Source organism: Acomys russatus, chromosome 11 (assembly GCF_903995435.1).
Source record: "Acomys russatus chromosome 11, mAcoRus1.1, whole genome shotgun sequence".
Taxonomy (NCBI): Eukaryota; Metazoa; Chordata; class Mammalia; order Rodentia; family Muridae; genus Acomys; species Acomys russatus.
In genome coordinates this window covers 55,978,002-55,992,444 of record NC_067147.1, presented here as the reverse complement: position 1 = coordinate 55,992,444, position 14,443 = coordinate 55,978,002, and the positions used below count along the sequence as shown (strand labels likewise).

Here is a 14,443-nt window from a genome sequence, read left to right as displayed (position 1 = left end):
CAGGCCTGTTCATTCACACTGGTTCTCCCTTGCAGAAAGGCCCCTCCCCCTGAGGTCCCTCCAGTGCCACATTCCACCCTGCAAGGCCCCTCTGGCTCTGCTTCTCGCTCCTATGCTGTTGTCTCAGGCTCACACCTTCCTACTACTACCCGACTAAGCCAGACTTTCTACCCCAGTACCTGGCCTCCTACCATCCTCACAGCTCCCTCTGTTCAGAAACCCAAACGCACACAGGCTCCCTCTATGTCCCCAAGCTCCCCCTCCCTGTACTAGCTACACTGCAAACAAACCAACCCACTCAAGTCTCCAGTCCCCTACTTCTGGCTTTGACACGGGCCACCCTAACCAGCTCCCTAACATAGCTACTTCCCCACACTGGAAAGTACACCAGCACACCTCTCATCAGAGATTGACTAAAGAGCTGTCTCCCCAAACTGCTGGAGGAAGGAAAAGAGGGCTGGAGCCTGGACAGGATAAAAATGCTAATATGCAGTGTACTGATTGGCATGCATACACATTGGGCGCCAATTGCCACAGCCACAGCCACACCTTCACTGTAATCCCCTATATATATGTATGACTCTTAGAGTCTGCTCTTCACACTTCAAGTGAACTGTCCTTGTCACCATGGTGGCTAATTTTGGTTGTCAACCTGACACACTCGGAAAGAAGGAATCTCAATTGAATGGCATCTTGGTCTGTGGGTATGTCTGTAGGGTGTTTTCTTACTTGCTAATTGGTGGAAGAGGGCCCCACCCACTGTGGGTGGTACCATCTCTAGGCAGGTGGGTCTGAGCTGTGTAAGGAGGTGCAGAGCAAGTCAGAGGAATTGAGGCATTAAGTGGTGCTCCTCCTTGGTCCCAGCTTTGGCCTTTGCTCTAGCTTCCCTGGATGACTGACTATGGTCTGCAACCTGTAAGCCAAATAAGGCTTCCCTGTCCCCAAGTTGCTTTGGGTCATGCTATTTTACCACAGCAACAGAGGAGTGAAGTAGAACAGTTACCATGCTCTGTGGTGGGCTTTATACGTGAGCCTGCGAACCCTATGACCCAGCATCCCAATAAGTCTGAACTGTTACATCCCACAGTGCTGGGGTTTAACGTCTCCTGCAGAATGCAAGTGTCATCGATTCATGCCAGTGACTTTTCACCACTGTGATAAAATACTCAAGGCCGCAGGTTAGCTCATGGTCCCAGAGCTTTTGGTCTGTGGGTTTGAGACCACTGTCAGCATTACCCGAACCCTGGTCATGAGGTCTGCCTCTGGGTCTGAACACTCATTTGTATTAAGAGCAAAACCATGCTGCATATATAGAGTAATGGGGAAGCGAATTAATTAACATTTTTATCCTGAACTGTGGAGAGAGACGTCCTCAATTTCTCTGCCTCTGGCCCACAACAGTGTTCCCACCGGCAGAAAAGACTGTAGATACAGCTGTGGGTCCTTGTGACAGGGACAGAGAGATGAGTGTCTGTCCTGAGAGAGTCCCTGTCCCTGTTCTGGCACCAAGGCTCCAGGGCGTGGCCTGTCCTCACCCAGCATGGAATGTGCTGGAGAAATTCTAAGCCTCTTGGCCCTCTCCATCACATCGACGTGCCATGCCATGGAGGGACCAAGCTGCAGAGGAAACCAGTCATGGTGTAGGAGTCCCCTCTTAGCTCTCTGGCTTTCCCCACCTCCTCCTGATGTCGCAGGGTGGTGACCACGCTTCAGCATGTGAACCCTTGGGAAACCCTTCCAAGCCAGGCCAGCTGGTGATGAAGTGAGGCTTGTGCAGAGTGAATAGGGCGTGAGGGCATCTACCCCATCAGTGGCATCCAGCTGTGGCATCCAGCTGTTAGACTGGAGGCTCCCTGAAGCACACCTCAGTCCGTCTGCCCTCTGCCCTGGGAAGAGGCAGCATTTATCCTCTGGTGAGATAGAAATAGATAGGAATGAGTCTTTCAATTTCACTTCTGACCATATATATGTATGTATGTATGTATGTATGTATGTATGTATGAGAAATACATATATAAATACTATATGTATATGTGTGTATATGTGTGTATATGTGTGTGTGTGTGTGTGTATGTGTGTGTGTGTATATATACATATGTGTATGACATACATCATTTGACAAAAACGTTAATTACTGAAAGCCACATTAGGATTCTGGGCTCCTGTTGCTGGTTTTACTTTGAAGCAGCCATTAAGAAACTCCCCTGCGCTCTAGCCTCAGTTTCCCTCTCTGAAAACTAGAGATAATAAGCTTTTAGGGGGTGAGAGATGACGACTGGTTAACGTTTGTCGGAACTGCTGAGTGGGTGGTGAGAGCAATAAAGGTATGCAAAGATTCTCCTAGCAGCCCCGCCCCTCCCATTCGCAGCCCAGCCCCTCCCATTCGCTGTGCTGCAGGCCTGCAGAGCAGAGTGAGCTCTGTTAGCCATGATCACCGGTGTGGCGAGCCACCCATGGGCTGGCTTTCCAGAGCACACACTGCATACCCCATCAAACAGGGTTTCCTCCAGAAGACTGCAAACCCTCAGGCCCAAACACCAAACGAACAAACCAAGCCACAAGCAATTAACATACAAGACCCTAAAATTATAGTTTCTCACTTCCAGAGATGAAAAGATTATAAACACGTTCAACATGTTAGCAGCTTCCCCAGCGAGGAGACATGTGGGGAGGATCATCATTGTGTCTATATTTGTTGCAGTTTCCACATTTATTTATTTCAATTGAGTATGGTTTATTTCTATAATGAAAAATACTTTGAATGTTAAGAAACCTGGAATGGCAGTGTAGTGAATTATGTGAAAACAAATGTTTGCTCTGTGGGCCATAAAAGTGTTAGAAATTCAGCTTTTGTATCCCTCCTAACAAAGCCAGGAGGGAACGCGTGCTAAGTTCCGAGGCTGAGCTGGCACTTGCGGAAGCAACCTGTATCGTGTATTATCTTAGAAGCCCCGGCTGTCACTTCACTGTTGCACAGGTAACTGCAAAGTCACAGAAAGCTGAGATCACCGCAGAAGACGAAGCAGCCAGCCGCTGGGCTAAGAACTAGCTATCTGATTTGAGAGTGGTTTGCGCTAAACCCCTGATCTCTGTTTTAAAGGCGCCTGTGGTTCGTCTTGAGTGACCTCCATCCATCTCCCAAGCAGGGACCCTCTGGCCCTGAGAATCTTCCACTGTAATTCTTGACAGTGACTTAAGCAAACCACGGGGTTAATGGGCGAAAGCGATGGCTGCTCCACCAAGTCGTGAGCAGCGGGGATCAGCAGCGCAACAGAGCCCTGAAGTGTGCTGTTTTATTTTACCCGGAGAAAAGCTTTCTGGTAATTTACAGAAATTTCATTCATCTGCAGGTGTAGCAATTATCTACATAACTAACCGAAATGAAAGCGCAGATACGAAGGTGCATGGCAAAGGCTTTGTTTGCCTCACTAGAGATCCGATCTCAATCTCTTAGTAGCTGGCAGGGAACTTTCTCATTATGTCCCTGGATGGAATTTCCACCATGCACCAGTAGGGGGCGCCTGTCGGGCAGTGCAAAGGGCCTCCCATCAAGCTCCATGACCCTTGCAGTGGCGATCGTCCTCAGCCAGAAGTGCAGCAGGTGTGGCCAGATGGCCAGTCACAAGATGAGAGGAGGGAGAACCCTCTCTCTCCCCCTGCTCCACTTCCTCAATAGAAACCTTCTTGTCTGTTTAGTTGGTTCCCTTTTCACTGGAAAAGCAAAGAAAAACAGGGAAGGAAGGTCCCCACTGACCAAGCAGTGTAAAATGGGTTGGTGGGGGTGCTGATAAAAGCACCTTTTCTTTCCAGATGAGATTGCCAAGGAAACTGGCCATGAGGCCACCCGCCAGGTCTCCACCTCGGTATCTCTCACAGCCTTTCAGGCCTCCCTACAGGAGGTTCTGTCAGCCTGTTAGTTGCCATGGTGACTGGCCAAGGCCCTGAATGTCTCCCTTCCGGGCTCTCCTGTGGAGAAAAGGTCTTAAGAATCCAGGAAGTCAGGGAAATGCAACTGCTTAGACAAAATGCAGGTTTTCAGCAAAATCGGTGCACTCTGCTCTAAGTATGGCAGTAGGCAGTTGTCAGTGTGGTCTTGTAGCAAGGCAGGTAGCTACACAGCAAAGGCTACACAGAGAAACCCTGTCTCAAAACAAAACAAAACAACAACAAAGAACAAAACACCACATTGATTTTTTTTGTGTGTGTGTTTAATATATAAGAAAATGATAAGAAGAAGATAATTAGGTACAAGATGCCAGATATTAGAATATATGAGGTTTCTTAAATGAGCACAGGGAGAGAAGAAAGAAGGGGGGAGGGGGTGCCCCAGAGAGATGAGGGGGCGGGACAGAGACAGAGGAAGAGGAGAAAGGGGGAAATGCATAAGAAGAGAAAGATCAAGAGGGAGGAGAGAGAGAGGTGAGGTAGGACTTTCCTTTTATTTAGCCCTGGGCAGGCCACGACCCCATGGCAGGTAGGCAATGACATCACAGGTAGGCCGACTGAAGCAGAATCCTAACAGATTTTCTTTGGGGTTTGTTTGTTCTGTGGAATGGAGCCCAGGCCCTACACATGCTAAATTAGCACTCTCACTGGGCTGCACCCCAGTCCATCTGTTGTTCCTCTTACAGTGAACTAAGGACATTTGGTCTGTCCATAGGTCTCTGGAGAGCTTTTAAAGCCTTCATGTTTTCTGTTGGGTTTCTATTATGCCACCAATCCTTGGGCCAGGATAACTGTGACAATGAGAAGTTAGTCTGTGATGAGCAGATTGTCCTTTCTGCTCACACTCATTAGTACCAAGATGTACAAGGGTGGGAAGCTGAAGTGTCTAGGAAAACATCGACATGCACACGTTAACTGTTTAGCATTAGATTTCTTAACATTGGAAACTCAACTAACCCCGCCCCCTTACTGTGAGGCATGTGGTTTAATGACATAAGTCATGTCACTTTTGTCAAAAGAGAAATAACAAGCTCTCTTCTTCCCAGGAAGTGATTGTACAGTAATACCACAGCTGGGAGCGGGAGTTGGGGGGGTGAGGGGGTGGGGAGTGGGAGAGGGGGGTAGGGTGGGTGGGAGGGAAAGTGGCTTGGCAGGAGTCAGCCAGGGTAGAGACAGGAGATGCCACAGGCATCAGCTTTGGCCACATGCCACATGGCAGGTGCCTGGCATGTAGGAAGCAAACCCACACTTGGCACGTAGAATTCTAGATATTTTGTGACAAAACTGTACCTAACGCAGTCCTTTAGACAAGAGAAAGAGTGGAGCATATCAGCGTCTCCCTTTCTCTTTTCCCAGCTTGTGATTCTTCTTTTCTTATGTCAAACTCATCTTCTAGGAGCTTGTTCAGTTGCTTAAAGTGCATCCAAGTATCTGTTGAGTCCTAGACCAGGAGTAAGAGGAAGTGAGAGAAATGAGAAATCCATGTGGCGATCTCTGCAGTAATTCACACGCTTAAAGCATTACGAAATGCCTTATGACTGTGTGTTAGCCCTTCGCTTTGAAGTGGGTGTACCACTTACTGACTGGATAATTAGTATTGGTTCTGCTTTTGGGGTGTGTGTGTGTGTGTGTGTGTGTGTGTGTGTGTGTGTGTGATGTGTGTGGCTAAATGCAGAACTCAAAGCACTCTTCCACTGAGCCACACCCCCCAGCCCTGATTCTGATACTACATATAAATAACCTTATGGTGTCCTGTGGTGGTGGTGGTGCACCGTCATGTGGTACATACATACGCCTGTCTCCTCCAGAGCCTAAGAATGAATTAGATCCTCTGACAGAGGGCCAGAGAAGGAAGCAACAAACTAGAAGGGTGGTCCATTATTTGCCCAGAATAACCCCACCTTCCCCGCCCCCCCAGCCTTCAGGAGGGTTGTGAGGACTGACTAACATGCTGAGGATCGAGGTGATCCAAAGTTTCTACAGAAATGTAATGTGTTTCTATAGAAATGTAACATGTATCTATGGACCAGGCTTTCAGTTGTTGTAATTATGTAATATTTGATATAGACAAAAGAAGAGATGTTCACTGGTCACAGGACAGGGAGCATTCAAATTTGCATTGACCAGGAAGCTTCCTATCTGCCAGCTAGTCTAGCTGGTTCAGTAGGTAAGAGAGCATCTTGGGTTTTGGTTTTGGTTTTGGTTTGGTTGGTTTTGGTTTGGGTTGGGTTTTCGAGACAGGGTTTCTCTGTGTTAGCCTTGGCTGTTCTGGACTCACTTTGTAGACCAGACTGCCCTCAAACTCAAAGTGATCCACCTGCCTCTGCCTCACGAGTGCTGGGATTAAAGGCGTGGACTACCACGCCGAGCTAAGAGAGTGTCTTGTAGTGACTGTAGTTTGTATCTTAGCTACTTCTCTGTTGCCATGACAAAAAAAAAAAAAAAGAAAGAAAAGAAAAGAAAAGAAAAAGAAACAATCCCCCTCCCAAAACAAAAACAAACAAACAACAGAAAACATGACCAAGCATTTAATGTGGGCCTAATGGTTCCAGAGAATCTATAATTATCATGGCAGGGAGCATAGCAGCAGGCAGGGAGCACGGCTTTGGAGCCAAACATTTTTTTTTTCAAGACAGGGTCTCTCTGTGTAGCCTTGGCTCTCCTAGACTCACTTTGTAGACCAGGCTGGCCTTGAACTCACAGCGATCCGCCTGCCTCTGCCTCCCGAGTGCTGGGACTAAAGGCATGCGCCACCATGCCTGAGCTAAACACTTACATCTGATCCACAAGCATTAAGGTAAAGAGAGCTAACTTGGAATGTTATGGGTTAAAAATGGCCTCAGTGTGACACACTCAGTAAGTGCTGATGACATATAAGTGATTCTGAGTGTGGGGGAGGTGAATATGGGTGCTGGCTTCCTTGGCCTGGCTCAGTGTGGCTACACCTCAATGAAAATTAGCCTTGTGGGGTTTGGTGTTTTGAGGTGGGGTCCCACACTGTCACCCAAGCTGACCTCAAACTCATGGCAGATCTCCTGCCTCGGCTTTCCTGAGTGCTGGGATTATAGATGTGAGCCCTCGGACAGAAGTTCATCCATCTCTCTCACATACCTAGCTAAGAAGTGACACCTGGTAACTGTGTGAAGAACCAAACTTTAACAGGACTTATTGAAGGTGGGAGTGATTCTGTGGAAAAATTAACAAAATAAGCTGATGAAAGAGACTTTAGAACTCCCCTCCAAGCGGCCTCACTAGGACCACCCATCTTCTAGCCTAAGTGGAGTCTTAGGTTCCAGGGAGTTTGGAGTCAAGGTTTGAGTTTAAAATGCATTCAGGGGCTGAAGAGATGGTTCAGAGGTTAAGAACACTGACTGCTCTTCCAAAGGTCATAGGTTCAATTCCCAGCAACCACATGGTGGCTCACAACCATCTATAATGAGATCCGGTGCCCTCTTCTGGCTTACAGGCAGAATACTGTATAAGTAAATAAGACAATAAAATAAAATTTAAAAAATGCATTCAGATCTGCTTGGCCACCACACACTGGAATCATAAAGCAGTGTTTTAAAAAAATGACCGTGAGTGATAGTAAAAGGTTGAATTTGTTAGGGAGTTAGTTATACAAGGTTTGTTTTTAGAAAGGGTGTCAGTTAAAGGGTTAAAAAGGAAGGCTCTGGATGGCAGACATTGAAGCATTAAGCAACTCGGGAAGGAGTGGTTGCTTGGATGTGCCCAGGGCCCAAACTCTCCCATGACCGCAGTGAGTGCAGAGGATGACATGGAGGCTCGTGAGGAGCCAGACCCTGTGGAGTAGGGCAGCTTCAGCAGGTGCAACACAGGCTTCCTCTGAAATCACCTCTTCCCAGACGCCACAAGATGAGGAGACCTAATGAGACCACTTGGGTTTCAAAGAGAAGCTCTGAGTCACCGTACTTTCCCACTAAGGCATTAGCATATCCTGTGCGGTCAAAGGACACGCTCTTCCCAGAGGGAACTTTAAAAGTATAACTTCTTGATTTGAGCCATATGAGTTACCGAACCACAGTTGAAGCTCATTGGTCCTTTTGGGGACATCTTGTAGAAATTGTCCAATTTGCTTGTCACATTTATCTGCACCAGCTGGGTGGCAGGAATGACTCCGTAGGGGTCAGTTTTTCAGTTTCCATGTGTCTGGCCTCCAGCTAACTATAAGCTTAAAAGGCAGGGACACCCGCAACGGACTGATGCAGCCACAGGCTAGCCCTGGCGTGGAGCTCAGCTGCAGAGCAGAGCCAAAAGCTGAGCCAGCCCCCCAGATTTAATTCCAGACTTCACATGAGCCCTGCTCCGGTTACGATCCAGTATAGACTCCCCACTCTTTCTCCATGACCACTTCCTACACCCTACGATAGGAGAAAAACAATGCAGATATTCTACCGGAAGACATTGCCAAGGAATCTTAGAAACAAGAACATTTGCCCAGTCTGTCTTCTACAAGCCATTCAACAGAGGTACCCATAAACGCATGGTTCACATGCCTTTAATCTCAGGAGCTCTGTGAATTTGAGGTCACCCTGGTCCACAAAGTGAGTTCCAGGCCAGCCAGAGCTGTTACACAGAGAAACACTAAACCAGAAAGATAGATGACAGCTAGATAGATGATGATAGATGGATAGATAAATATCAGGAAGATAGATAGTAGATAAATAGACAGACAGATAGATGCTCTTTTCTTTGAAGTACATTCCTAATTCAAGTATTAGTGCCTACAGTGCTATTGCTAAAAAGCTACTGCCTAAGGCTAACACAAATCTTTTATTTCCTTTACTTTCTCTGTCCTTTCATTAATGTTTCTTTTTGATTTGATTTTAAAACAGCTCCTCAGGCTGGGGTGCAGCTCAGTGGTAGAGCATGCACCTACCATGTGCAAGCCTCTGGGTTTTAGCGAGGAAGGAGGGAGCCAGTCATGGTGGGGTACACCTGCAATCTCAGCACTCACAGGGTCAGGCAAGAGGACTACAGATCACAAGTCAGTCTTACATCATGGTGGGGACACCCAATTCTTTATTATAGCCTCTTAAGTATAAAACCTGCCACCAGGCTGAAGAGATGGCTCAATGGTTAAGAGCACTGACTGTTCTTCCAGAGGTCCTGAGTTCAATTCCCAGCAACCACATGGTGCCTCACAACCATCTATACTGGGATCTGGCGCCCTCTTCTGGCACATAGGTGTACATACAGGTAGATCTCTCATATACATATAATTAAAACACACACACACACACCCCTCGCACACCAAAAACCCCTGCCATTCTTGTGGCTGTAATCATAAATTTCCATTTCAAGATACAGAAAGATCCCACCTCAATACATTTGAGTGTTTTCTTATAATCACATAAAGGTCAATATAGAATGTATATTATAAAACATTACCTTACTTTAAGATTCTCAGGTTGGCTGATAAGCATTCTTCTGGGTCTGAAACCCAATATTGACATTTTTCAACATAGGCCACCAGACTCTCTCTGGTTGACTCCAGTGTCTGTGAAAAGACTGCCATTCTGGTTTTAATGACCAAACAAATTGTCCATGACTGTCAGGCTCTTTCTCTTTCTCTCTCTCTCTCTCTTTTTTTTTTTTTTTTTTGTTGTTGTTGTTGTTGTTGTTGTTTGGTTGGTTGGTTGGTTTTGTTTTTTAAGACAGGGTTTTTTCTGTGTAACAGCTCTGGCTGTTCTGGACTTGCTTTGTTGACCAGGCTGGCTTCGAACTTAGAGATCCTGCCTCTGCCTCGCCAGTGCTGGGATTAAAGGCATTAAAGGCGTGCGCCACCATGCCCAGTTTGTCACGCTGTCTTTTTATTTTTTACTTTTTGGTTTTTCGAGACAGGATTTCCAGGATTCACGTTGTAGACCAGGCTGGCCTCGAACTCACAGCGCTCCACCTGCCTCTGCCTCTTGAGTGCTGGGATTAAAGACGTGGGCCACCATGCCAGGCTTTTGTCAAGCTGTTTTAAAGAGGTTTTGTTTTTTGGTTTGGTTTAGTTTGGTTTTTAATCTAGGACTCCCTCTTCTGCCCTCTAGGGGCCTGGAGGTAGAGTGGCATCACTTAGACGTGGGCATTTTATACAAATTTCCCCAAATACAGCAATTTCAACAGTACCCGAAGTCCCAGCTCATTCAAACAAAACAAAACAAAAAAACCAGACTCAGGAAAGACAAATCCTAGCACCTCAGTGTGAAAAGTCACATTCTCGGAAACTAAAAAACTACCAGGAAGCTTTTGTGAGGCTCTTCCTCAGAGCAAATGGCCTCAGGGGCCTGATCCACTTCCTCAGGAGTTTGTGCTCTTTGTTATGTAAAGAGCCTTCTAGAAGTTGTCAGTCGAGTTAGGGAGCTCAGCTTTTGTTTTAGGAGGGCAGTTTGGGGCAGCTGCAAAGACAAAGAAGGAACACAGGCTGAAGAGCAAGGGACTCTTGTGCGAGCTTGATAAGAAACAGTGACATGGGTAGGTGACTTGAGATGTAGACATCCACCTGGGTTGCTGTGGTGCTCGTGAGGAGGAAAAGAGACAGGTCCAGCCAAAGGAAGAGGGTAGAACAGCCAGAATTCCTAAGATACTAACCATGTGAGGCGTGGGACCGCAGGGGTCAGGTGGGTCAACCGCAAGTCAACTTTGCTTCGAGGGTACAGAATGTCTCTTTTTTTGGTTTTGTTTTGTTTTTGTTTTTTGTTTTTGTTTTTCCAGACAGGGTTTCTCTGTGTGGCCCTGGCTGTCCTGGTCTCGCTTTGTAGACTAGGCTGGCCTCGAACTCACAGCGATCCGCCTGCCTCTGTCTCCAGACTATTTCTCAAAAGCTTGTAGGTATGAGCCTGGCGTGGTGGCACACATCTGTAATCCCAACACTCGGGGAGCAGAGGCAAGCGGATCTCTGTGAGTTCGAAGTTAGTCTGGTCTTCGAAGTGAGTTCAGGACAGCCAAGGCTGCACAGAGAAACAAACAAACAAACAAAGCTTGGCCTTACCGAACTCAGCAAACTATACTGGGGTCGGGGGAGAGAGGCGCTGTAGGCTGTCTGCACACCAACCAGCCAGAAGAGGGCACAGCAGGGTGCTAGGTGCTCCCCCCTCCCCCCTGCCCCCAATCCATATACTTTCACAAAGGGGATTTGAGTTGGTTTTGGCTTAAGCATTGTGTTACCCAAATGCCTGTGTGCTTCAGGGACGTTGGTTTCCTGCCTGGTTTCGCCGTTACAGGCAGGTACTGTTCTGCGAGCCAGGGCTGAGCAGGATGCCAGACCAGGCTCACAGCTGGAGGTGTGAGGCAGGTGCCCTTCCCGGACTTTCCCGGGTCAATTCTTGGCAGGAGGTGAGAGGTTTGAAAGCTAATTATCCCGGCTAAAAGGGAAGCCCTGTGCCAGGGCACCTCCCCATGACTCCGGTGCTGGCCTTCAGGTCCTAACTACGCAAGCGGGTTTGTCATACCGGCACGGGTGTTGGTACCAGCCATGTGCTCACTCCTTTGGTAGCACACCAGTGTTCTCGATTCTGACACTTGACAAAATGCGATAGGCCGACAGAGGCCGCCTTCTGTGCAGGGATCCAAGGGAGCAAAATTTTCCCCCCGGAACTTGTCCACTTTGCTGACATTAGTAAGGTTCGATTTGGAGACAAAAGCCTAGCAGTGCTGAGGGCCCCTAGGAACCGGCGTTTGGCTGCAGGGCACCAACGCCAATAAGAGCCTGGCGCCCTGCAGGGCCTAGGAGGACATGACGGGCAGATGTGGGGGCTCAGGGACAACGAAAGGAAGCCCCAGCTGAGCATCCCACGGGCTGTCTGGGCCCCAGGGCGCGCGCGGGGCGGGGGTCAGGGGGCGCGCGGGAGAGGGAGGAGCCGCTTTGGGCCGGCGCCCGCAGGGCCGGGAAAGTGAAAGGGCAGCCGCTCCAGGAAGTCGAGAGCAGGAAGCGCGCGGCGCGGGCTGCGGAGCGCAGGTAGGCGCGGGGACAATGGAGGACCCTCCCCAGCGGCGCGCACCTGCCAGCGGCCACGCACCTGCTGCGGGCCCGCGCCCTGCGCCCCCACTTCGGCCTCTCTGCCGTTTGTCTCCCTCTGCTGTGGCTGGAGAGCTGGGGACCAACCGAGCGCTTTTCCTAGAGGAAAGTCTTTGAAGTAAGGGATCCTAGAATGGCGTTGGGTGACGATGCCGGGGCGATCCGGGCTGGCGGCGCTGAGTTTCCGGGGAAGTAGAAGCAGAAGGTTCCCAGAGGCCCGGGGCTGGGGTCGCCTAGCTTTGAAGCCGGGTCCCTCTCCCAACCCCGGGCCCCGGTGACAGCTGTGGGGAGCCAGAGACCCAGCGCTTTGTTTGTAGCCGGGCGTTGGGGACGTGGGCGTGCCCATAGCCTTAGCCACCCGGCCAGGCTGCTGTACGACCTGGGAGGAGCTGGCTCGCAAAGCCCTTGGGAAAGCGCACAGCCAGCACCCTGAGCTCTCTCGGGTTGTTTATTTGCTAAAAAGAACTGCTTCCTGGAGCCGGGCCCTGGAGCCACGCAGTGACAGCCACCTTCTGGCGGCAATAATAGGGTTTAAACCACCGGAAAGTCCCCCAGCCGCATGCACCAATCTTCCAGCATTTGGGGTCTTGGTAACTCGCAGGTAAAAGATTTGCATTTGAACTGAAGACCTTTCCCACCTCTAGGTTTGAATCCCTAAACTGCCTTTTCCTGGTCTTCAGAGCTCTCTACACCGGGCTGGTGGGTGGCTGCCTGCCGGCCTGCCGGCTTGTCCTAGAACTTAAATTGCGTGAAGTTGGGCGAGTTGGTAAAATAAATTATTCGGCTTTGCACATTGATATCTTTATTCTTGCTTGGTTAGAGGGCATCTGGAAATTCCCTCTCTTGGGGGGTCCCGTTTGCGCCCTGTGGTCTTGGGAATACTTTTACAGGTCCCGTACCGTAGGCAAAGCCTGGGATGCGTTGTTTGTTTTGAGTGGGTGGTGGACAGAATTCGGACTCGTATTTAAGTCCAGGACAAGTGAAAATGATCATTTCTGTTTATCTCCCATGGAGAATGGAGTTTTTAAAAGCTTAGAAGGTGTTAGATTGGAGAAATTACAGTTTGTCTTGGTTTAAAAAAAAAAAAACTCTAGGATCTTTAGGAGGGATTCGGTTGGTAATTTTGACACGTTGCCTTAGGCTGCTGTGATTTTTGTCTGTGTACTAAAGCCTGGGAAAACCCCTTGGGGCATTACTCTCGGTTTTGCTAACTCCCACCCACTTCTGAGTCTCCTTGTAGGGCTGATGGTTCCCAGCGGCTCTGAGCCCTGAGCCGGGGAGGCTCGTGGGTGCGTCTGCTCCTCAGTCAGGTTCTCCGTGTGCTCCTGAGACTGGTAGGGGGTCTGTCTCACAACGCAACGGCTCCTAATAGCTCTCCCTGCCCTGTCAGATAACACTGTCTTCTTATCCTTTTCTCTAATGGGCTGCAGTTCACTGGGAGCTTCTAAGAGGGTGACATTTAAAAAACTATTTTCCTGTGCTGGGGCTGTATGCCAAAGCTAGTCAGCTAAGCTCCCCCTCAGTGCAGGGATGGGCAGGAGGAAGTGTGCTTGTAGCTGAGAAGACAACCCCCCCCCCCCCACCCCACCTGCCCCCCCAACCCCCACCCCACCCCCACCCCGCCACAAATGGAAGGCCTGGAATCTGCAGGAATGTAAAGCCCACCCAGCTGAACTAGCCTCTTAGAGCAGTGGTTCTCAACCCTCCTAATGCTGTGGCCCTTTAATACAGTCCCTCATGTTGTGGTGACCCCCCACCCCCACCCCTACCCCACCATAAAATTATTTCATTGCTACTGCTTCATAACTGTAATCTTGCTACTGTTATGAATGGTAATGTGACTATCTGATATGCGACCCCTCTTAAGATTGACATCCACAGGCAGAGAGCCACTGTCTTAGAGTAAAAGCTATGCCTTGGGCTCCAGGAGGGTGTGTCAGTAACTTTCATGACCTGGGATTTTGAGGGAACAGGTTTGGGGGATGTCGTCCGGGGCAGCAGGAAAATGGCTTTGATAAGCAGAGTTCTCAACACCCCAAATGTGGAATTGGCCATCTGTCTACCCTAAAGTGCACTTCCCGTGAGACCGGATACCCACCCCAACCCCACTTCATCACCATCATCTCTGTGCAGTCGCTAGCATTATTTGTGGAAGCGGGGAGCTTTCTCTCCTAAGGACTTTTAAGCTTCTTCTGGAGCTTTGCTGTCAGGCCAGGTTCTGCCTCGCTGGATGACAGATGGGTCTCACTGGCCACAGGAGTGAATTGTCAGTATTTTGATAGAGGAAAGAAAGAAAAGAAAAAAAGGACCCTGGCCGTCCATTTTCAAGCCTTGTGCGATTGGAAAGCATATATAGGACCAAGCCCAGTGAGCCCATTTTGAGCAAACCCTTTTGGAAAGGTATCGTCTACAAATGGAGGTTTGGGCTTGAGTCCTGCAACTTTGGTTGGATCTGGAGGCAGGCTCTTGCTA

The 14,443-nt window shown here is 49.0% G+C and overlaps 1 protein-coding gene across 1 annotated transcript in view; it reads left to right on the top strand.

The window, feature by feature from the left end:
- The window catches only part of Slc37a1 (solute carrier family 37 member 1), a 59,249-nt gene that overhangs the window by 948 nt on the left and 43,858 nt on the right, over positions 1-14,443 (top strand). The gene's annotated exons all lie outside the window — the stretch shown is intronic.